Source organism: Salmo salar, chromosome ssa10 (assembly GCF_905237065.1).
Source record: "Salmo salar chromosome ssa10, Ssal_v3.1, whole genome shotgun sequence".
Lineage (NCBI taxonomy): Eukaryota > Metazoa > Chordata > Actinopteri > Salmoniformes > Salmonidae > Salmo > Salmo salar.
Genome location: NC_059451.1, coordinates 99,653,431 through 99,677,761, shown reverse-complemented (window position 1 = coordinate 99,677,761; position 24,331 = coordinate 99,653,431). Strand labels below are relative to the sequence as shown.

Below are 24,331 nucleotides of genomic sequence, written 5' to 3'. Positions count from 1 at the left end.
TCCTGGTCTCTCCTCTGATGGCCTGCATCCAGAGACCGTCCATCATATTTTTTAGAGAGTACCATGTCCTTCAGGTTTCCACTTCACATTTGTTTGTATTGGGGCCTGTCTTGAGGTTATTCCAGTTTGTCAATATTCCGAAAGATTAGATATATTTGTACTGCATCTCAAAGAAAGCTCTGTCACCAGTACTATAGAGAGGCAAGGAAATAGTACACATTACATATCTATTCCACAACACCAAGTGTTAGCCTGGTGTGTTGGTGGGAGTGAATGCCTTGTAGTTATTTTTTATTGAACCTTTATTTAACTAGACAAGCTGCTAAGAACGAATTTTTATTTACATAATGACGGCGGAACAGTGGGTTAATTGCCTTGTTCTGGGGCAGAACAACAGATTTTTACCTTGTCAGCTCAGGGATTCAATCTAGCAACCTTTTAGTGGTTACTGGCCCAATGCTCATAACCACTAGGCTACCTGGATTACCCAGGCTACCTCTTCTCCATTCCTGTTAGAGTGGAGAAGACCCAGCTAGCACTACAATGTTCTGAGAACGAGTATGTTTGGTGAGCTTTCTGGGTGAGATCGTAGGTTTGTCCTTGTGGTTATTTTGCATACAACTTTTCCACAACTTTCTAGAAATTGTACAGGATAGTTGCTTGGTTTTGGAACATTCTCAGCCCATTTAAGGAAATTGACAAAAGAAACGTTATTTTCTTGATATTTCATTACTTTTAACAGAACATTTTCTTCAAGTTCAAACATGGTTATATTTCATTTAAATTTGGTAATGTTCTAGGAACGCTCTCCAACTGGTTTGACATTGGGAATGTTCTCAAATAGTTCTGAGAGTGTTAACAGCCAACGTTCTTGTGGGAATTTCAGTGCATTTCAGCATAACGTTTCCTGGTACAGGTTTCCTCGTGTTTTATTTGAAAGTAATGTTCTCAAATTGTTTTGAGAATGTTAAGAATTGTTATTCTGTGGGGATTTAGTACTTCAACAGAACATTCCACAAAAGTTCCAATGTGGTTCTATTTAATCAGATTTGACTACATTCTAGGAATGTTTTAAAAATTGGTGTGATCAGCGTATGTTCTCAGAATGTTCAGACAATGCATGGCTGTCTTTTATGTCAAGTTGTTGCCAATATTCTGGGAATATTTTGAGAAATGTTAACATCAATTAGCTTTAAATTAACATCAATTAGTTTCAAATTCTGCTCTCAGAACTTATCATAAAAACCACAAGAAAAATATTGTAAACAAGCTAGGAAAACGTTCTAAGTTATTTAAAAACATATACTGTAAATTGTACTCTGAACAAAGATATAAACGCAAACATGTAAAGTGCTGTTCCTATGTTTCATGTTTTGTAGCCAAAAGACAAAAGCTGAAGAACATTCGCACATCCAGGTGCCTTCCACAGGTGCTGGAGTTATAGGCAAACTCATGGAAAAACAGAAAGGAAAACGCTGCACACTGCTGCTCATGCTCCCAGGTGGTGGTACGAGACACAAATAAATGCTTCGACCCTTAGGTAGTCTTCATATCCCGCTGAGGGTGGAAGCTCCAATTATTTTCTCTTCAGAGGAGACTTTTTCAGCACCACTTGTTTTTTAAACATTCCTAGATATAAGTTATATACTAGGAGCCAATAGTGCTCTATCGCTGTCCTTTTGTTCTGGAGGAGAAAGTCTCCTCTTAAAGAGAAAAATAGTTGGAGGTTAGTACCAGTTCAGCCAAGACCACAATACAATTGGTACCAAGAGCATTAGGGGACGCTCATTGAGGTAGAACCGAGGTCTCAAGGCTGCCCTGATGGGGATGTTAGTATATATAGACTGGTAACATTTGAGATTGACTGAGTTTTTTTGGTAATGGGATTGCTTTCATCCACGTCCACTTATTAAAAGCCTCCCTATAAGTCAATTCAGTCGCAATCAGAAGAATATGCAGCTCTGATGCTTCTTATCAGTAACAGACCATGGACCTCTACACAAAGGTTTAAGGAAAGGGGGTACAAAGACAATTGGGTAAACATAAACACAGTTGGAAAGTCTTCAACTAAAAGTCAAAAATAAAGCAGAACATCCTGATTATGTCACCCAACAATGCTCACCATTGGGAAGGCATCTATGCACATTATCAGGAAGCACTGGTACATTATTGATACTGACCCACAATTGAAACCCACTTAAATATCCCCCACGTATGTTTTTTTTTTTCCTCCTTCTTTTGAACAAGCTTCCTGAGGGTAATTACAAATGTGGCCATACCCACCCAGCACAGCACAAAGATTTAAGATCAAGTGCCTGATTACCTGCATGTGCCACTACAATGTTATTTACATGTTGAATTTGTCCTGTATGGTCTGTCTTATATAGGGAAAACCCGTAGCCTTAAGACACGGATCAGTGAGCACCACAGCAATATATGGACAGGTGAGACCAAAAATCAGCTTGCTGCTCATTTTGTACAAGCTGGACATCCTATTAGTACTTGAGATACATTGGAATAGAAATGGTCAAGATGTCACTTACAGGGGAGGGGACACTGAGGAAAACTTGTTCAAAGGAAATCTGTCTGGATCTACAGCCTCAACACAAACTACACTCCCAACGAGAGTCTGTGAGGATACAAGCAAACAACTAATAGTTTTGGCTGCCCTGGGAGCCTGATCTTCCCTGCACCTTCGTCAGTTGGGGGCCTCTGTGTCTGTAGCCGCAGTGCCTATAACTACGAATTTGAAGTCAACGCGGACAACCTTCCCTCCCTGTTCTGGATCGAGCGGCTTCTCCATCTGTCGGAGGCCTGCCACAGGCGCTGGGAGCAACGGGCCGTTATCCTGCCTTCACCCATCCATAAAGGGTTCTCCGAATCCTGAGAAGCGTGAGAGTGTGGGCAGATTTCTCGCCTCTTCTTGCCAGCCGTGATTCTGGGCAGCTCCTGTGGTAAGAAATGCAACTGCCTCGGTGCAAAAAATGTCTTATCCCGCGCCGAGTAAATGACATTACTAAGCTGCCCCGAACAAAATACAACATCAGGACATGGAAATCCATTTCTATCGTAGTCCATGTGGGTTTTAATTACATTATGAAGGGCAGTTCTGAATAGTTTAAACCGATTTCTAAAGAGTTGATTGACTCTGCAAAACATCAAAAGACCCATCATATTGGCTCCTCTGCCATCTCTCAATCGGGCGGGATTGAACGCTTTATCAGGATTCTCTCTCTTCACAACGTGGCTATGGGATTATTGCAGCTCAATGGGTGTAACTTTTGTTGATAATTTCAATACCTTTGGAAACAAAACACGCTCTATAAGGAGAGGATGGGATCCACCCAAAGTCATTTTGGGATCCTGATCCTTTCACACAAGCACTATAAGGCTATGCGTTGAGACAATGACTTATCAATAAATCGCCCAGTCAATTAATCCTCACCATTGTGGACGCAGAGTTTGTCATAATGTTTGAGAAAATGTATATATTACACCAGGTGTGATGCTAGCAACACAAAATAATGAACCCTAATTTATGTCCCTTTAACTCCCCGGAATGCCTCTCATTGATTCTACAGCTATTGTGTATGCAGTAATTCTGTCCAGCCTATGAACCAGATGTATACTGTTAGCACTAAGCCGGTGTGCCCTAGGAGGAAGTCCACTGTGAGCAGCTCAACCTGCTCTAACATAAAGAACATGAGCACATCTACTGCTGGAGCATTTCCCAGTAAAGCAATGGAAAGCAAGTTAGCATCCCGAGAAGAAAAGTTGTGCACAAACTTGTTTACATCCCTCATTAGTGAGCATTTTATTTTTTATAATCCATCCACCTCGACAGGTGGGGAATATCAAGAAGCTAATTAACAACACAATACCACAGATGTCTCAAGTTTCTGAAGGAGCTGCAATTTGCATGCTGACTGTAGAATATCCACCACAGAGCTGCTGCCAGAGAATTGAATGTTCATTTGTCTACCATAAACTGTGCGTTTAGGAGTATTTCTGTCTGTAACAAAGTCCAGGAGAAAACTAATTCTGATTGGAGGCCTGGCTCCCCCAGTGAGTGGGCCAGGCTACTCAAGTGTGGGTGTGGGCCTATGCCTTCCCAGGCCCCCAGCCCAGTCACACAAGGCGTGAAATCCATAGCTTAATGCCTAATCTATTTATTTCCCCACCGACTGATTTTATATGAACTGTAACCCAGCAAAAACCTTTGAAATTGTTGCACGTTGGCGCTTATATTCAGTATACATTCGCTCTAAGAACATGGAAGAAAACATTCCATAAAAAACACAAGAAAATCTTTAGTAATGTTCAGAAAATGTCTCAAGAATGTTATTTTAAAACATATACTGTACATTCCGCTCTCAGCATTAACAGAACTCTCTATCCTCTATCTTGTTAAGTGTGTTCCGTGTGTTGGTCAAAAGCCGTATTCACTAATTGGCCACTCTTAATGAGTGCTTGTTTTGATTTGGGGTCTGTTTGAATAGACTATAAGGAACCGTTTTGGTATGCAGTAAAAAAAACATGGCATGTTACCTCCATCCTGGTGGCGCATCCCTATTTCCATGGATAGAGAACAAACGATCATAGGTTAAAATCTCACTGATGCCTTGTCACAATAAAAAACTGTTTGCATCATTAATGCCTAAGCAAAATTAATTTCCATGCGCCTTACCGTATCTGTGCTTGGAGTTGGAAAAAAATTAACCATGCAAGCTAGCACTGTTATTAAAAGTCTAATTGAAACATTCAATAAGGTATAATTTTTACTTCAGTTATCAGAGCCAATGTGAAATCCAAAAACATACTTCCAAGGTTCCAATGTGCTAGCTGGGGACCTTGTAGAGAACTCTTGCCCCTTCCACCCAGATTCATGTTTCATTCCCTTTCTCTGTGCAAAGGGAAATTTAAATACAAATTGGACACAAGGTCTTGGTAGAGAATGTGTATTCATGGTCTTTTTACCTTCCTTTCTGTCCAGTGGGGAGTGTTTGCCTCGCAATTGCTTATTATAGGTCCTTCAGCAGCATTGGCCTTCCAAGTGTTTTCGCCTATCTTCGTTGGTGTGCTGCTGTGTATTTTTAGCAGTCGCTCTGGGAGGTATTATTTTGGATGAGCCCTGCACTGTTCAGGGTGGTTGAGATGAGAGCAGCGGTCATGAATCCTAACTGCTCTCTTCTTCTCTCTCTCATTTTGTCTGTCTCTCTTTCACTTCCTTCTCTCTCTCGCGCTCTCTGCGCCGTGTCTCTCTTTAGTGTTTCTGTACCTCTCGAGTCTAGACACATGGAACACGGTGGCTGGGAAGGCTGCTGCAGCCGCCAACAACAATGTATGTGGGGTGGCGTGCATACAACACCAAAAATTGGAGGTGAGTGGTGCATGCTGGAATTGAAGATGCTTTTGCGGCCAATGCCCAACAAATGATTGGTTGACTCGGGTCTACTGTCAGTTAGAACCGAGTCATGTCCAGTAGAACATTCTGGCTATCCGTCGAATATTTACCAACTTTTTGTCTCTAATCTTTCATCACAAAAGACAAGTACTCTAATCAGTCTAATGGATTCTTTCAAGCCACTTTCTGGCCCTTACCAACTTGTGTCCCTAAGCACCCTTGTCAAAGACACGCCAGCCAACAAGACAGTGGAGCCCCTGAGAGCAGCAAGTCCCCTCCATAGATGTTAGCCATAACTCTTCTTCTCTTCCTAGTCTTCATTAGCATGCATCTCCTGCTCTAACAGCCTTATTTGGCTACCTGCTCCACACACATATATTATTCCTCTGACAATCTGCCCATTTCCCAGGGTTACAAATTGTTAATAAGACAACAAGTTTGTGTGTGACTCGTTTCATCGCAGTGTGTGTGTGTTTCACACATACACACACACACACACACACACACACATTGCACACACACACACTCATCTCCCCAGCCGGCTCAGCAAGGCGCTTAGATAGCGCGTGTAACTGCAGGGCCTAAGGTTGTCTAGACTAGGTGTGTATTTGTATTTTTGTGGTTTATCATCAGTGTCAGTGATGCAGATAACCCAGTTGGTTAGCCAGGTGCAGTAGTAGGCTTATTTCCATACGCGGCTCATTTTGCTTAAGTCATTACTGTTCAGAGCACTGTTCTAAGGCGGCCCACATCAAAGCCGCAAGACAGGGCCAGTTCAGGCACTATGATAAAAGATGGGTCATTGTTTGTAATTGCTTCAGTGACGCTTGAAGTTGGAGTCACTCATTAACTCTCCAAACACTCATTTGTCAGAAGGAATGTTGTGTTGTTTTTGTGTTGTTTGTGCGTTGTCTCGTCTGTTGTCTTATCGGGTGGTTTAATGGGAAGGAGAAGGTCTTGACTCTTGTTTTATCGGCCAAAGTGTGTGTGTGTGTGTGTGTGTGTGTGTGTGTGTGGGTGGTATGTGTGTGTGGGCGTAAAAGGAGGTGTAGTGTGTGTGTGTGTGTGTGTGTTAGAGAACAATTGCTCATCACGTCTGGCAGCGTGACAGGCTCGCAGCCTTGTTCCCCAGTCGACTGTGTTTGTCAGCAAGGACAGCCAGACTACAAGGTTTGTTTCCTAACTGCATCATGCTTCTATAACACCGGGAGTGAATGTTATATAGAATATGGAGAAAATTCCTTGAAATGAAATGGATCCCTCCTTTTCCAGCAAAATATGTCGGATCTGGGAACCCTTCCCTGGACACTTGAAACAGCAAACAACTGACCCTCCCTATTCTCAAAATAATGATTAAAACAGACCAGAGCAGTTTTAGAAACTGTTCTTCGTCCTGGGCATTACATGCCTATGCAGGAATTTTGATAGACCACACGGCCGAAGTGCTGTGGATTCAGCAGACAACGTGTGGACAAGAGTCGCGTGAAAGATCTCTATATAGTAAATCATTAAATTAATCTATCATCGTATTTGCAGGTCCGAGGAGCGAAAAATAGCCTTTATAAAATTGTAAACACAATTCTACATAATTTCACATATTAGTGGAATCTTTTTTATATCACACAAATAACCAAAATTACAGGACGAATGGATAGGAGAATGTGTTAATCTCACATTTCTCCAATGCCAAATCAGTGTGTCTTGTTTGCACCAAAAACTGTCACCTGTTTGCAAATAATTCAATCGGAGATGTCAATAGGAATTGAGCATGGTACTTTCAAAAAGTTAGAGCTTACCTTTTCCACCCCATGGGACAGAGCAGGCCTACCAACACAGAAACATTTAAGCTTTAACTGCTGGCTATTACTCTTCTTCCGTGGCTTCACCCAATGAGAGAAAAGTCAAAGTGATTCCCAAAACCTGTCTGGGTTCTTAAACATTTTCTATTTTTACAGAAAGTGAACAGAGCTTAATCAATTGGATAGTGACAGAATTAAATTACTTCTCCCAAGCAAAGTCAGCTTGAATGTCAAAGAAACTAAAACAATGATATACCCATAAGCGATTGGAGTCACGTTTTCCTGGGTATTTTGCAGCTTGTTTTAGCATAAAGCATCGTGGACTAGCGCTGTTATATATCACGCTATATAATCGGATTTGTTAAATTTTAAGAAGGACATTCAACAAAGGGCACAGCACTCACAGCACAAATTACTGATGATTGGCTGAGAGAAATTGATCATTGACGATTGGCTGAGAAAAAAATTTCTTCAAAACCGAAGCTAAACAAGAGGTGGCCTGAGCTTTTTGCCATTTTCTTTTAAGAAAAGGTAGACCCATGGCATACCCCCTCAAACCCTCTCTAATTTGAGTCCTGGTTTTAACTTAACAGCCCTTCACTGACTTAGAGGTAGGCTTTTTAAAGAGTGCATGGTGGGTGGTTGAATTGATTCGGAAAAATCTATGTATATAGCAGCCTACGAACACCAATTTTTGTCTGTCAAACAGGTAGCCTCTTATTTCTTATTAATATCTTACTGTCTTATTAACTCTTAGTTTCTTAAATAGGAAGCAAATAGTCTCACTGACAAAGCTCCCTTTTGTTCTTAATGAAGTCTAACTCAAATGAAGACGGTAAGCCAAATGAATTATGCCTACTCGGATTTAAGCTACTTTAGCACCCATGAGCTGTCCAGTTCCGTACTGATTGTGCCATGGCTGCTATTTTCCAAGTTTCCAGCACCACAAATGTAAGTTCGATCTGGCAATTAGATCAGAGGCAAATAATGTGATAAATACATCAAGGGCAAGAATTATATTATTTTTTATAAAAAATCTAAGATATGGTCCCCCCCCTTTTCTGGCATAGCCAGCCTCCATTTTTCTGGGAAGGCGCTTTCCACCCAGACTTGCTTCCACTCAGCCGCAAGAGCATTAGTGAGGTTGGGCACTGACAGCGATAAGGCCTTGGCTCAAGGTAGGTCGGTGTTCCAATTCATTCCAAAGGTGTTCGATGGGGCTGAGGTCAGGAATATGTGCTCGCCAGCCGGCAGTTCTTCCACAAACCATTTCTGTATGGACATCACTTTGTGCACGTGGACCTCACTTTTAATGTGGGGCATTGTCACAGAAACAGGAAAGAGCTGCAAACTGTTAGTTACAATATAAAGTTGGAAGTACAAAATTGTTAATATTTCTCTTTCAATGGGAATTTAGTTTTAGCGCCAAACTATAAAAATATTCTCATGCATTCACACCTCCACCAAACTTTATGGTTAAGTACTCATGCATTAAGCAGGCTTCATTCTCCTGCTATCTGCCAAACCCAGATTTCATCCGCCATTAATTGCTGATGGTGGAAGCGTGATTCATCACTCTCCAGAACGCTTTCCACTGCCCAGGAGACCAGCTGGTGCTGAGCTTTACACCCACTCCAGCCTGACGCATTGTCATTGCGCTAGACGAGGTTTTAGAGGTGCAGCTGCTTGGCCATGAAATCCAGCTTCATGAAGCTCCAGATACTTAGCCAGTTCTTTGCGCCGAATTTTGCTTCAGCGCGGGTTTTAAACCCAGGAGAGCAAGCAAACCACACAGATGACTTTTACTAAACAATGATAAGCGCTTGCGCAATTGGTATCCTGTTCTGCAAGCTTGGTACTACTTCGATTTGCGGTTATTTATTTGTTGCTTGAGATACCGTAATTTACAAAGTAATAATAAAAGCACTTACAGCGAAAGTTGACCGGAAGTAGCTCAAGCAGGCAGAAATTTGACCAACGGACTTGTTAAAAAGGTGGCATCCGGCGACGCAGGACATTGAAAGTTTAACAGACAGGTGGCGGTTGGCTCCATTGCTATCGTTAATTGGTGGAGAGCTTAGTGAAGGTTAAAAAAGGATTTTATACATGTGTCAGGCAATGGGTGCGGCTGAAATAGCCTAATCCATTCATTTGAAGGGTGTCCACATACTTTTGTACATAGTGTTTAAAAGTTGGCCTCAGTCCTCTCTCATCTTTCACAAGCTCTCCTTCTCAAACTTGAATGAACATAGCTTCATATAGGTTTGTCTATAAAGCTAAAGATTTGACGTTATTTAATCAAAAATACCTCGCAAATAAATCTTGACTTCTCCGAATCAGCCACCGTGAGCTCCTACTCAGCAGCCAGCAAATAATTTTAGATCTGCAGCAAGAACAGAGAGAGGTTGTACTGGTGGTTGGTATATCCATTGCAGTGTAAAATGCAAACAGTTTACTACACCCATCCCAGCAGCTATTTTAGGAATAGAGTAACTTTTGCTCTGTGTTTCTTCTGAGCATGCACTGGTAGGTTGTGGCCATTAGTCTAGTGATCATTTTTTAGAGACCACATTGGGCCAGCCCAGGCGTAATTGATATTATGTTCAGCGGAGGTAACTCCAGAGATGAGGGCGGCAGCTTATCGATATATAGCCTAATAAACAACTACACCCAAAACACTGAGAAATATTGAAATTTCATACATTACAAATTACATGACCTCTCCCTTGACTAGATTTAAAAAATACTTCAAATCTCCCTTGACTGAAATGGAAAAATCATAACCCTCCCACATTTTCCTCCAGGTAACCGTCTTGCACATTTTGATCTCATCCAGCTAGGGGCTCTCTCTCTCTCTCTCTTCTCTCTCTCTCTCTCTCTCTCTCTCTCTCTCTCTCTCTCTCTCTCTCTCTCTCTCTCTCTCTCTCTCTCTCTCTCTCTCTCTCTCTCTCTCTTCCCTTATGCTGCTCCCTCTCTCTCTGGTCACCTCTTCACCTTTTTCTCTCCCTTTCTGTCTCACCCTTGCTTTTTGTATTATTTAGTTTATTTCCTCTGCTTTCACCCTCACTCTTCATATCTCTCCATCTGTACTGATCTTGTGTGTGTGCGCATGGGTGTGTGGGTGTGTGTGTGTTCAGTGCGTATGTTGGACGGAGGTGACAGACATGGTGGAGGCCCACTCCCCCCAGCCTGAATCCTCACAGCACAAACCAGTTACTCCTACAGCGCCAGCTGGGGGCCCAGAGGATGACGGAAAGACGGTAGACGGCCCGCTAAGCTAGCCAAGGAGGCCTTCCTCCGAGGAGTCACTGAGGCGCCACACATTGGAGCAAACAGGTTCATGATACATACTCTTACCAGATGTTGTTTCAAAGAAACACACACACAGAAAGGATAGAATAGGGCTCAACTGTATTGTCCCAGAGGGGAAACTAGTGACTCACCGTATTTCGCTGTATCAAATTCTTACATATACACAAATATTACCTTACAAATTATCTTAGAAGATGATTAGGTTTTCATTATGATATCCAGTATAAAATGTTTTGTAAAGTAAAACACTGACAAGTGATGAAACCACGCATATACTTGGATCTAGAGCGTGTTCTGTCCTGGAGCACTAGCAGGAATTACTGTCATGTCACGCCAGAACTAAAACTATTTAACATCGTCTTATTGATGGGTTTTATTGAGAGTATATGTTATTGGCTTAGCAGAGAGCACGCTTGTAGACATGACATGATAGTTAAATTCCGGTACCCAGGCCAGAACACTCCAATACAATATCCATGTCAAGGACACAACACACTTGCTAATATCCGAGAGAACCACACATACAATCCTCGCTCAAGCTTCTTCCGTGCCTCTCTGAGTCCCAGCAGGCCCATTGCTTGATGAGGAGCTCCTAGAGATGGATTACAAATCATCTGAGGTTAATGCGAGACCATTCTCATGTGTCAGCATGGGACATTAACAGAAACCCATTAATACAATGGTGGAATGACAAAATGAAAGAGAAGAAATGGGAGAGAATAAGACGCAGAGTTGATTTAGACAGGAGGGGAATAGAGCAGGGGTTCAAAGTGGGTTCCATGCACAGATATCAAAATATAAAATCTTTTTAATGAATATTACTAACAACAAAATAACAGATTAAACACATTTTTGGCCAAGTGATCTATGAATAAGTTTAGAGGTTGTAAAACAATACAATGTACATTATTAATCTATCATTTATGTTCTTAACTCAAAGCAACATGGGTCTGAAATACCATACAGGGATTGGTATTCACAGTAGTCTACCAATTATAAATATTTCTCTTAACCAATACTTCTTGTATTCCCCCATTTTAAAAATGCATTGTAATTTAAGCTTTAAACTGCAAAGTTTTCCACCTCATGCAAATGTGTAGAATTTGCAGTAGTACATATTTTCTTAAAGTTCGTAACATAAAAAAATTCTCTGCATGCCTCTTTTTTAGACAAATGTGAGGAATTGCACGGGAAATTAGCTTGAAGACTGCAATGTTCCTTGCAGGGCCTGAGACTTTGTCTGTCCGGCCATGCACTCCTGCCAGTTATAGTAGAACTTCCTTGTATGCTATTTTTTTATCTCACTCAAGTTGTGTTCTGATTATGAGGGGTCCCTGTGACACCTTATATCACAAAAAGGGTCCCCGGTCCCGCAAAAGGTTTGAGAACCCCTGGAATAGCAAACAGCCCGAAACAGAGAGAGGGAGTTTAAATAAATATTACACATATGATTCATATAGCATAAATCGCATATCTAACACTCAGTTTAATGGCAGGTTGATGCTTATTGTTATGAGTTCCTAGATAGGCCGCTGCAAAGCTACACATTGCTATATTGTAAAAACTTTCATGGGAAAAAAGTGTGCTTTTTGTTGCTAATTTGAAGTTATGGTTGGGACACATTAGGTTAGCAGTGTGGCTAAGGTCAGGTTATGCTTAAAATCAGGTTTTGAATTTGTGGTTGTGCCAATTTTGCGACCACTTCTGCAGAGCTGCCTCCAGTACAATTTGATGAAAAACGCTAACCTGCAGGATAATAGAGCGATGTGAAAGTAAATAAAATGCCTGCAGCAAAAGCGAGACATTATCAATTTTACTGAAAAACTGAAAGATTAGGAATACCTGCTGATTTAGTCTCTAAGAAAACAAGCAAATGCATCAGTGGTAGAGAATAAAATAGGAATTGTGAGGGCTGTTGGTCTTTAAAATGCCCATCCAGCAGCAGAGCAGGAGTTCCTACTGAGTCATGCTGGGGCAAACCTCCACAGAAGAGGACAGCATTAGGAAACAACATTCTCACAGTAAATCTTCATTTTAAACCAGAAAGACTGTGGCTGCATTCCCAAGCAGTGTTGTGTATGTGTGCATGTGTTTGTGTGGAGATATGATTTGTTTTTGTTCATGTCGCTGGCACTCACACACCCATCTCCACTGCTTCTCATCTCAGTCTCTGGGCTGGAGTTGGGTGCAACAAAACAGTGTGAGGTAAGAGGGTGCCTCCATTCTAGCTCCTCATCCTCCCCCTTCATCTCTCGCTTTCCTCTCCCTTGGGTTTCTTTTATGTTCCTCTTTTCACATTTTCAATCAATCCCTCTCTATTTCTCCATATCTGTCCAACTGTGCCACTCTGCTCATATCCTTTTCATTATTGTATGGTTTCTTTCTCCACCCTCGCTTTCTCTCTCTCTCCTCCTATCTCCTTTCTTCTCTCTCTCCCCTCACCCTCTCCTTCCAAATACTATCTTCTCCTCAGCATATCCTCAGTATACTTCCCCTCTCTCATATTTGGTTATGAAAAGAAAAAAAAAGCTTCAAAGTGTATCTTTATTGAGATGGATGCTTACCGCCTGCTTGTAGAGTGGAAAGGCCCAATTAATCTGTTTCCATTTAGTTGTGACTAATGGCATCTTTGTAGCGGAGATGAAAGATGGAGAGGAGGATATGTATTCCAGTAGATAATATTATACTGAACATGATGCCGCCTCCTCCCAGTACAATGATGCCTTCATTTATCTGTCTAATAAATCACAGTCAACTAACTGTGTACATTCAGTAATAAAGGATTATTTTTATTAACTGGCTTTTCCACAGCAATAAATAACTCGCCATTGTTTACAGGAATTACAGCATTCCTCGAAAGTATTCAGACTCCCTAGACTTTTCCACATTTTGTTCTTTTTACATTATAGGCCTTGAGTTCTAAAAATTGATTAAATTACATTGGCCACGCCCTATAATGACAAATCAAAAATAGGTTTTTAGAAATGTTTGCAAATGTATAAAATAAAAAACAGAATTACCTTACAGTGAGGGGAAAAAAAGAGACATTTGATCTGCTGATTTTGTACGCTTGCCCACTGACAAAGAAATGATCAGTCTATAATTTTAATGGTAGGCCGATTTGAACAGTGAGAGACATGAATAACAAAAATAAAATCCAGAAAAACGAATGTCAAAAAATGTTATAAATTGATTTTGCATTTTAATGTGAAAATAAGTATTTGACCCTCTGCAAAACATGACTTAGTACTTGGTGGAAAACCCTTGCGGCAATCACAGAGGTCAGATGTTTCTTGTAGTTGGCCACACCTGTAATGTAACAAAACAGAAAATAAAGGGGTCTTAATATTTTCCAAATGCACTGTATGCCAGCAGCAGCACAGTGTTGCTCGGGGCAGAAATGCAATAACATACAGTATCATAGGAGGGAAGGGATAAAGGCTTTTACGAAATGGGAAAACATCCTGTTGGTAATATTTCATACTATCAGTCTCTCAACCGAAATCACACAAATGCATCCACGCATGCACACGCACACACAAAAACTCCATCTCTATCCATCTTCTCCACACATACACACACTTTGAATGTGTGTGTGGGTGTGCTATCTATGCCTGTGTGTACTGGGTATATTTGTTTCAATATATGTATGTGTGTTATCTGTGCCAGTGTTTCTAGATGCCTGTGTGTCATCCTTGCCTATATGTGTACATTTCCAGGCCGAGATGGTCTGGCCTCCATCTTTGTGTGGGCATCGGGAATGGTGGTCGGAGAAGGACAGCTGTAACTGTGACGGCTAAGCAACACCAACAGCATCTTTACACTCCTGGGCCCCATCAACAAGCAGCACCACCCAGTACTGGGCGGCATGGTACCTCCCAGGCCCAGCGAGGCCTGCTCCTCCACCTCGCCACCACCTTCAGCTCTGGGAACCTAAATTCAAGAAACAATAACAGATATGAGTAATAGTAATAATAAAAATAATAATAATAATAATAATTTGTGAGTGCTTAAATTTATTCATTGGAAATGTGTTGCATATCCCGAACTCCCCTGAGACAATTTTCGATAAACACACACACACACACAGACCTACCTTCACCCTCACCATGTACTTCAGCTTTGGTACACAACAAGAAAAACAGATAGTACCACTGATACACATACACACTCCCACCTTCACACACTCCACACTCGCCACACATATTTAAAGCCTCTGAAACCCCAATGAGAAACAGATCGTGAGGCATCACAAGCAATCTCCTCAGGTCCAGGAGGATCTCTTCATCACACAAAACAAAGCACAAAAGCACAACATAAAACAGTCTCCTAATAATTTTGGAATAATGATCCACCCACACAAACCTGGCCAGTAACGCAACCTTAACCAGAAACCTTTGTAGTAATTTCTCTGATACACAAACACATACACACATACATACACCCTGTAAGCATCACTAAAACCCACATCAGAGGAAACTCATAGAAACAGATTGACACTGGCACACAAACACACCTTTCATACCTACAGCAGAGTAAACCTCTACTGAAACAGACAGATGATTCATACTTCAAATTCATTGCCTAAACTCACCGAAGGCGAAAGGCATGTGTAGCTATTTATTTTAGGAATGCATTGTTTGGAATTATAATGACTCAACTGAAGAGGTATGGGCGTGGTTGTCCGCGGATGCTTCGCTCACCAGGAGCTGGGTCTCTATTTTTTTTTGTGTTTTATCACAAATACTGTAGTCACACAAAACAATAGAAATCATGTTATCATTCACTTCTTTCGAGCTTATATATGAATTGGAAGAGGTAGCTGAGTCACCCACCACCTTCTCCGAGACACCTGAAACTCCCACCTTTCAAGGAACAATACTTGATAGGATAAAGAATCCTCCAACTAAAAGAGCTTAGATGCACTATTGTAGTGAAAGAAAATCTGATGATATTATTATAGTAGGTGAATGCACCATTCTATGTAAGTCGCTTTCCGGATACAGCGCCTGCTAAATATCTAAATGTAAATGTAAAATGGTGGTGGTTATGGTTGAGGCTTTTTAGTGATACATGCTAAATCACTAGACCAATTCATCCACTTATCAGATCTAATTTTTATTGGTCACAAATACATGTTTAGCAGATGTTGGCTAAGGGTAGCTTAAACAAGTTTATGGAAATGCACACATCACTATCAGCAAAAGATGATTGAAGATAAGGACTATCCTGCTAGCATACAGTCACCGCTCTGCCTGTCCCGCCCTTTCCACCCGCCGGCTTTCCGTTTTTGCTCCGCCCCACCGGCTGGTTGAGTTTTTTAGTTTAATAGTGACTAGCTATACTGACAAACAGTCCAAGAAATACCTACATTTCTAAGCTATTTGTCAATAGAATACTAAACTAACTTAAAACAGTCCCAATCTCAACGCTTTCTCCACTTTCCTCCCAAACACGTTTTCAGGGCTGCTGCAGGTGAACAAACATACACCTCCTCAGCGTCTGGCTGTGTCACTGATTAATCCTGCCTCTCTGACAAGTGGACACAACACTCTAAACCACGCTTTCCTGCTCTCCAAGCCCCCTTTTTTCCTTCCTCCTCCTCTCTCACAACTTTCTCTTCCATTTTCCTCTTTTTCTTCACCACCTTTTCGCCTCCTTCCTAGGACGCATACCCATTTAGTATATTACAGCGCTTCGTATGGTTTACGTAGTAAAACAACTTGGTTAAAGGCAAGAAAAAATTAATGGTTGGGAGCTTCTTACATATACATACATTTACATACATGATACTTTTTTATATACAGTAATTCATATAACAATAATACATTACCAACATCAGCTCTTAAATGCCACCCTCAGCCACACACCTGCTCAGCTCATCCCACCTATCACCACAGACCTCCCTGCTTGGTTTGCTAGCCATATATTTTTCAGTTGTGCTGTGATGTTTTACATGGCACATTTCTTAACCTTTCAAATCGTGACAGTATCTACAGATTGTGTTCAAAGATGAAAACCTTTCCTACAGTATTATTAGATAAAATCACCCAACACTCCTCAAACGGGCTAAAGTTAATTTAAGCGGATGCTGTGATTTTTTTTAACCATTCCTCCGAACCTGTGACCAGAAACACATGGGGCAATACCAGAATAAATTATCTAGTGATTCTGTCTCTCTCGCGAGCAAAAAATCTACAGGAAAGATGAGATTGTTGAACGCCCATATTAATATAGCATCCTGTTGTTGTGCAAGAATTTTGTATAATAATTTAAGTTGAAAAAACTCAAGTGTTGCTTTTTTGTATCAGTTCATAAACCTATGTGCCATGGAATCGGTACATCGAAAATCTCTTCCCATTTATTTTGCCTACTGTACTGTGCAAGTCGTCAAAACAATTGTCCTCAAATTAAACTGGTATATTTTTTATGTTATGCCAATTCTTTTCATATAATTTGTATCTTTAATATATGGCAGACAAACAAGTTCCCTACCTTCTTCCACCCTGCATCCTCCATTTCTGTGGTAATGCTGCAATTAATTGGTTCAAGTCTGGATTGAGCAGACATTACACATATATTTTCAATAGCTGCATATGTGACATAACGCCATCGTTTCTATTCATAATATCATTAATAAATATAATAAAATGTTCACACACAAAAACCCATAAAGGATGTTTTATTATTAATCAGTATATTTGAGTTTTAACTTCCATAATATTTGTTGTAATATTTGTTCTATCTTTTCTGGAGGATAAAACTGAAATTGTAACCAGATTTGTATGGCTTGTTTAAGAAAGGGCGATGCTTTAAATAAAATTTAATTTTCAATTAGTCAGAAATGAGAAGTTGTAATCTGTATAAAGGCAAAAGGCCAGTTTTGAACAAAGTAGCGAGCTTTCTTAATAATCTAGCAGGAGAACCATTTTGGGTTTAAGTATAACTTATGTATGAGTGAAGCTTTTAGTGAGTGAGATGATTACATTTTTTAATATTTAATCATTCTTTCCCACCAAACTGGTATTCATTATATAAATAGCACGTTTAATTTTATCTGGCTTAGCATTCCAAATAAAATGAAATATTTTTGCTCATATGATTTAAAAAGACGAGTTGTCTGGAGTAGGCAGCGTAAGTAAACTGTGATAGGACCAAAGAGTTAATCAATGTGATTTATCCATAAATAGACAAGTGTCTACCTCTCCATGGTTTCAGAATCTTAGCTATTTTTGCTAATTTTCTATTGAAATTGATTGTGATAAGTTCATTTATATTTTTTGAGATATGAGTACCAAGTATGTCTACTTCACCATCCTCCCATTTTATTGGCTACAAGGTAGTGTAAACACTGTGTCTTTCAACGATCCCAATACGTAATATGGTACAATACACTTGCCCCTAATAATTAGGTATTTGTTGAGAGAGCAAGAAAAGTGGATCAAGATCTTCAATGAGACTGTGCAGGGATCCAGATTGTGGACTTAAGAAAAACTGAGTCATCATCTTACATTGACACTTTTGTTTTTATCTCCTGGATTTTTAACCCCTTGATGTTCTTGTTGGGTCTAATTTTAATAGCTAGCATTTCAATGGCCATAATAAATAGATAGGGAGACAATGGACAACCTTGTTTTACTCCTCTTAAGCTCAATACTTTCTGAGAAGTAACCATTATTTACTATTTTACACCTGGGGTTGCTGTACATAACTTTAACCGATTTGTTTAAGAGATTCACCAAAATTAAAATAATCCAGGCATTTATATATAACTTCTAGTCGTACTTTATCAAATGCCTTTTCAAAATCTGCTATGAAAACCAGGCCTGGTATCTTTGATGTTTCAACTACTTAGCATGTTAGTAACCCTTCCACTAACCTTAACCCTTTTTAGCTAACCCTAACCTTGAAACCTTTTAGCTAACCCTAACTTTAACCCTTGACCTAACTCCTAAAACTTAACCGTAACGCGTAACCCCAACTCCTAGCCTAGCTAACTAGTTAACGTTAGCCACCTAGCTATAATTCATAACATATCATATGTTTTGCAAATTCATAACATATTGTACGTTTTGCAATTCCGTAACATATTTTGTAATATCATGTGAAATGGGTGATGGACATCCACAAATGAATACAACCACACAAAACTTGTGTGTCTGAGATTTACATACAGAATAATATGAAATGCTCTGAGACCAGATTGCCTAGGCAGAAGTCACCCAATGACAAAATCCTACTTGAGATCCACATACTCAAACTTCTTTTGCATGATAAATAAAGCATGAGTTGTTTAACTTGCATCTCTATATAACTGATGTTTGTTTCTCGTCTCTCTTCTCCTAGGTGACTACAGACCTGAGACAGAAGTGTACAGACTCCCGCCACACGGGGACGTCAGCCTCAGCCCCCCTGGCTGCTGGGATCATCGCACTGGCTCTGGAAGCCAAGTGAGTTATTTCTGTTACACTCTAATATCTCCGTTAACCTGCCATCTCTCACACTAGAATATCTCTGTTAAACTGTCATCTCTCTCTACAACATCTCCACTATTCAATTCGTCTCTCAATAGAATATAGTCTCTCAATATCATAAGACAACCCGACCGGAAAAGAGTAGTGTGTGGTGGAAGGTGAGTCTGGCATGGATCAGCTCTGTAGACTAAACTCTTTAAAAAAAAGATGCTAAGTACAACCATATAGGATTCTTCGGTTAGTCCCCATAGGGAACCCTTTTTGGTGCTAGTTAGAATCCTTTGCAGATTGTAGAGTCTAGAGCCCAACCAATATGGGATTTCTGAGTCCGATAATGATACCGATTTTAGGAGGCAAAAGTCACCAATTACTGATATATAGATAGTCAAATCGAGTCTATGGTAGTGGATAAGAAAGCAGAAGTGTAGGTTTTTTAACAAAATATTAAAATTAACATTATTTAAGAATATTTTATTTGTAGTTTACATAATAACCACCAAAAAGCAACTATATTCTCTATAAATACAAAACAATTGTTCAGTGTACCTTCTTAGGGTTTGTAGAAGATGTATCTATCTATGGCTGTGGATAAGAATGCAGAAGTGTTTGTGCTGAAGCGCTACAAGCACACTAATAAACAAGGGGCTGAATGAATTAAACTTAGTCTCAAGGTAAATCTGAAACTGCACTGTTCACAAGTTCACAAACTTTGCTGTGAAATGCAGTAACGTGCAGTTCGTCATGTCATCACTAGATGTCAGCATTTGTATTGAGTATATTCACTACAGTGCTTTACAACAGTCAAAGGTCTGTAAAGAAAACATTTTATGGCAACCTTGCAATGAGAGGGGTCATCACTAGTTACCACAGCCACAAAGTCAGAAGGCCCGCCTACTTGACCAATCAGATGAGGGAGTGTGATAACGCATATGCGGGGAGACGAGAGACATGCATTTGTTTTATGTAGTGATCCATCAATGATTTGTTATTTATTAGCTATGATAAAACTAACCATTCTAAATGCAAAGGGGGTAATCAGATGTCTTATTCAAATTCAGCTTGCGAGCTTATCACCTGATGTTTGCCCACTTACTCATAGTTACTTGTCTTAACCCAAAATAGGTTTACTCCAATAGCTGCATTGTTTTTAAAATGGCATGTGGACAAACAAATTGACAACATCTTGAATTTGTATTTTATTTTCAAAATCCACAATTTAAACATACAGAGTTTCACAGAAATTCCCATTTGATTTTGGGATAATTTAAGATGAAAACTTCAACCTTGTTACTTTATTTGGCACTTAGGCACTTTATTTACCCTAACATACCCTTGCAGTCCGCCAGTTTCCATCTCTGTACAAAAGCATGGTCTTCTGAAGCTATGGAAGATGGCAAAACATTGAATAATAATAATAATGATTATTATTATTATTATTGATTTGCACTTTCAAGACCCACAAGCTCTTTAGAGTGTAAGGGGAAACTCCCCACCCTTACCCCTTACATACAAAAAAAACAGCTTTACATTTTTGTTTTCTACAAACATTTTGTTACACATTATTCATACAGTTTACATACTTTTTTACGGTCATTCAACTTGTAATTCCAAATTGGAAGCTCTGGCATCTTTCTAGAGCTCTGACTTTCTGACATGAAGATCACTGACATCATGATTTGACCTCGTTTTTTTTCCAAGTTTCTAGTTGTCTTGAAAGCACCAATACTCTTGCAATAAGTGCCTTGGGATCTTTAGTGACCACAAGAGTTGGAACACCCGTTTAAAGCCCCATCTTCTTCAAGTACTTAACACTTAAACATCATTAAAATGCAATGAATGTTGTAAAAGTGTTTGGTATAAATTATAGTGATTTGTCTTTTGAACTTACTGGCTTGTTCTTGTTCATTTCAGCAACATATTTTTCTTTGGCTTTTGATTTTCTGTCTTTCCCCTGGTGGCATTCATACGTCTTTGTGCCTACAACTTGAAAGTGAACACCATTGAATGGGAGACTTTTACACTCCCCAACTGATTTTTTTTTCCTGACAAAGGTTGTGTATCTATTGAAGGTCAAAATATGATACAGGTTGTTCAGAAATTATTCACACTCCCCTTGACTTTTTCTACATTTTGATGTGTTACGCCTGAATTTCAAATAGATTGACCTGACATTTTTTGTTACTGGCCTACACACAATACCCCATAATGTAAAAGTGGAAATGTTATATTTTTCTGAATTTTTACAAATTAATAAAACATTACAAGCTGAAATGTCTTGAGTCAATAAATATTCAACCTCTTTTGTTATGACAAGCCTTAATACGTTCAGGAGTAAAAATGTGCTTAAGTCACATAATAAGTTCATGGAGCCACTCTGTGTGCAATAATAGTGATTTTGACATGATTTCTGAATGACTTCCTCATCTCTGTACCACACATACAATTTCAGTGCATTCAGAAATTATTCAGACCCATTGACTTTTTCTACATTTTATTACGTTACAGCCTTATTCTAAAATGGATTAAATCGTTTTTTTCCTCATCAATCTACACACAATACCCCATAATGACAAAGCAAAAACTGTTTTATTTAGTTTTCGCTAATTGATAAAAAAAAACACTGAAATATCACATTCACATAAGTATTCAGACCCTTTACTCAGTACTTTGTTGAAGCACCTTTGGCAGCAATTATAGCCTCGAGTCTTCTTGGGTATGACACTACAAGCTTGGCATACCTGTATTTGAGAAGTTTCTCCCATTCTTCTCTATAGATCCTCTCAAGCTTTGTCAGGTTGTATGGGGAGTGTCGCTGCACAGCTATTTTCAGGTCTCTCCAGAGATGTTGGATTGGGTTTAAGTCCGGGTACTGGCTGGGCCACTCCAGGACATTCAGAGACTTGTCCCGAAGCCACTCCTGCGTTGTCTTTGCTGTGTGCTTAGGGTCTGAGGTCTGAGGTCCTGAGCGCTCTGGAATAAGTTTTGATCAAGGATCTCTCTGTACTTTGTTCCGTTACTCTTTCCCTTGGTCATGACTAGTCTCCTATTCCCTGCCGCTGAAAAACATCCCCACAGCATGATGCTGCCACCACCATGCATTACCATGGGGATGGTGCCAGGTTTCCTCCAGACTAGGGCTGTGGTCGGTCACAACATTTCATCAGCCGGTGATTGTCAAGCTAATAACCTGTCGGTCTCACGGTAATTGACCATGAATTAACATAAACACATTTAGCATCTCCTGGCTTCCACACATTTTAAAAAGTATAATAAATCCATGTAATATAGCCTACACCTTCACAATGAATCCATTATTTACTTTAGACAGGTCTAAAGAAGCATGATATGAAGAAAATGTAGTCTATTTCAGAAGAATAGAATAGCATACTCTGAGTTGTCCTTATGTTAGGTCCTGATGTGGCTGTGCCAAATGGCTGTGGGGCTACACTAGTTCATTTAGCAGACAAGAAGATTTGTTTATAATTCTGTGGCATTATTTTATATTATTTTATAGTATGAAGAATACAATTGAACAAAGCTGAATAAAATATAAATATTTTCTCCAAACGATTTGAGGGAGTGCCCACATGCGGCTATTCTGTGTAAAGTTGTTAACAAAGAGGTAGGTACTTCTATATGCTTAATTTAGAGTTATTAATGTAACTCTAGTTGTTCTACAAATGTTGGGCTATATGTTTTGATTTATAATACATTGTAAGGCTGCAAGATGAGACTCTAATGATGATTTTTTAAAGTTGCTTGAAAGGCATGAGCTCTGCTTTTTTTTTTTGCGCAGGTTGTACATACACTCTAATAGTCTCTCATTCACAATATGACAAGCACTTGATAATGCCTCGAATTTCACGGCAGCATCCCCTTTGTGGCCATAATGCACCCTAAAAAAATCCATGCCTTTGCGGCCCGTAGTGCTGCGTTGTGCCCTGAATGTGCTGCGCAATCCGAAGCATCTCTCACTCACATGGCTCTCCATCACATGATCGGGTCTTTCTCACAGGATACAAGTTAAGACAGACACATCGGCGGCAACTGCGAGCGTCCTTATCCAATTCCGAGGTGCATATTGAAGATATTGGATGAACTGTCCACATTTACTTTTCGTCAGCCAACAAGATGAGTAGGCCTAACAATCAACAAAAGCACTAGCCCATGTCAATCTACTATCCCTTATAGTACAAAAGTCAACCTATTCTATTCTGTGCAAGAAATAAATATTCCAAACAGTCTGCGACAGTTGTGGGATGCTATAGATCGTAAATTAATACAAACCACTAGCATAATTTCTTCTTTTTTTTTGCAAAGTAGCTAATGCAACAGATCAGAACGTTTTTGTTTAAAAGGTTGATAAACTGTTAGGCAATTTTTTCACATTATAAGGCGCAGCAATGCGCTTATAGGCTATAAGGCGAATGTTCCATTAGCGGAAAATACCATTATCAAAAGTGACCGCAAATGCAATTATGCATGTAATGCTTTTATTATAAAGGGCGCATTTTTATGATGAAATTGATCTTCCCCAAATGTGAAACTCACACGCTGCTTATATACACTACCGTTCAAAAGTTTGGGGTCACTTAGAAATGTCCTTGTTTTTAAAGGAAAGCACATTTTTTCCATTAAAAGTAACATCAAATTGATCATAAATGCAGTGTAGACATTGTTAAAGTTGTTCTGGCTCAAAATGGCCAGAACAAAGAACTTGCTTCTGAAACTACACATCAGTCTATTCTTGTTCTGAGAAATGAAGGCTATTCCATGTTAGAAATTGCCAAGAAACTGAAGCTCTCGTACAACGCTGTGTACTACTCCCTTCACAGAACAGAGCAAACTGTCTCTAACCAGAATAGAAAGAGGGGAGTGGGAGGCCCCGGTGCACAACTGAGCAAGAGGACAAGTACATTAGAGTGTCTAGTTTGAGAAATAGACGCCTCACAAGTCCTCAACTGGCAGCTTCATTAAATAGTACCCACAAAACACCTGTCTCGAAGTCAACAGTGACGAGGCAACTCCGGGATGCTGGCCATTCTAGGCAGAGTTCCTCTGTCCAGTGTCTGTTATTTTGCCCATCTTCATCTTTTCTTTTTATTGACCAGTCTGAGATATGGCTTTTTCTTTGCAACTCCGGCCTATAAGGCCATCATCCCAGTCGCCTCTTCACTGTTGCGCAACATTGAAGTGTTTGATTAGATTTTCAAAAACATTTGCATTGATGTCAGAGTGATTAGAGGGCCAATAGAGTGCGAGTACCAGGCAGTTAGCAACTTTGGTAGGCTACTAATGACCAGCAGCATCAGAGCTTGGAGAAGCCTAATTACCGTGACTAA

General features: G+C 39.9%; 1 pseudogene; it reads left to right on the top strand.

The window, feature by feature from the left end:
* The first annotated feature begins 2,436 nt into the window (after nt 1-2,436).
* The window catches only part of LOC123724581 (furin-like), a 39,229-nt pseudogene continuing 17,334 nt past the window's right edge, over nt 2,437-24,331 (top strand).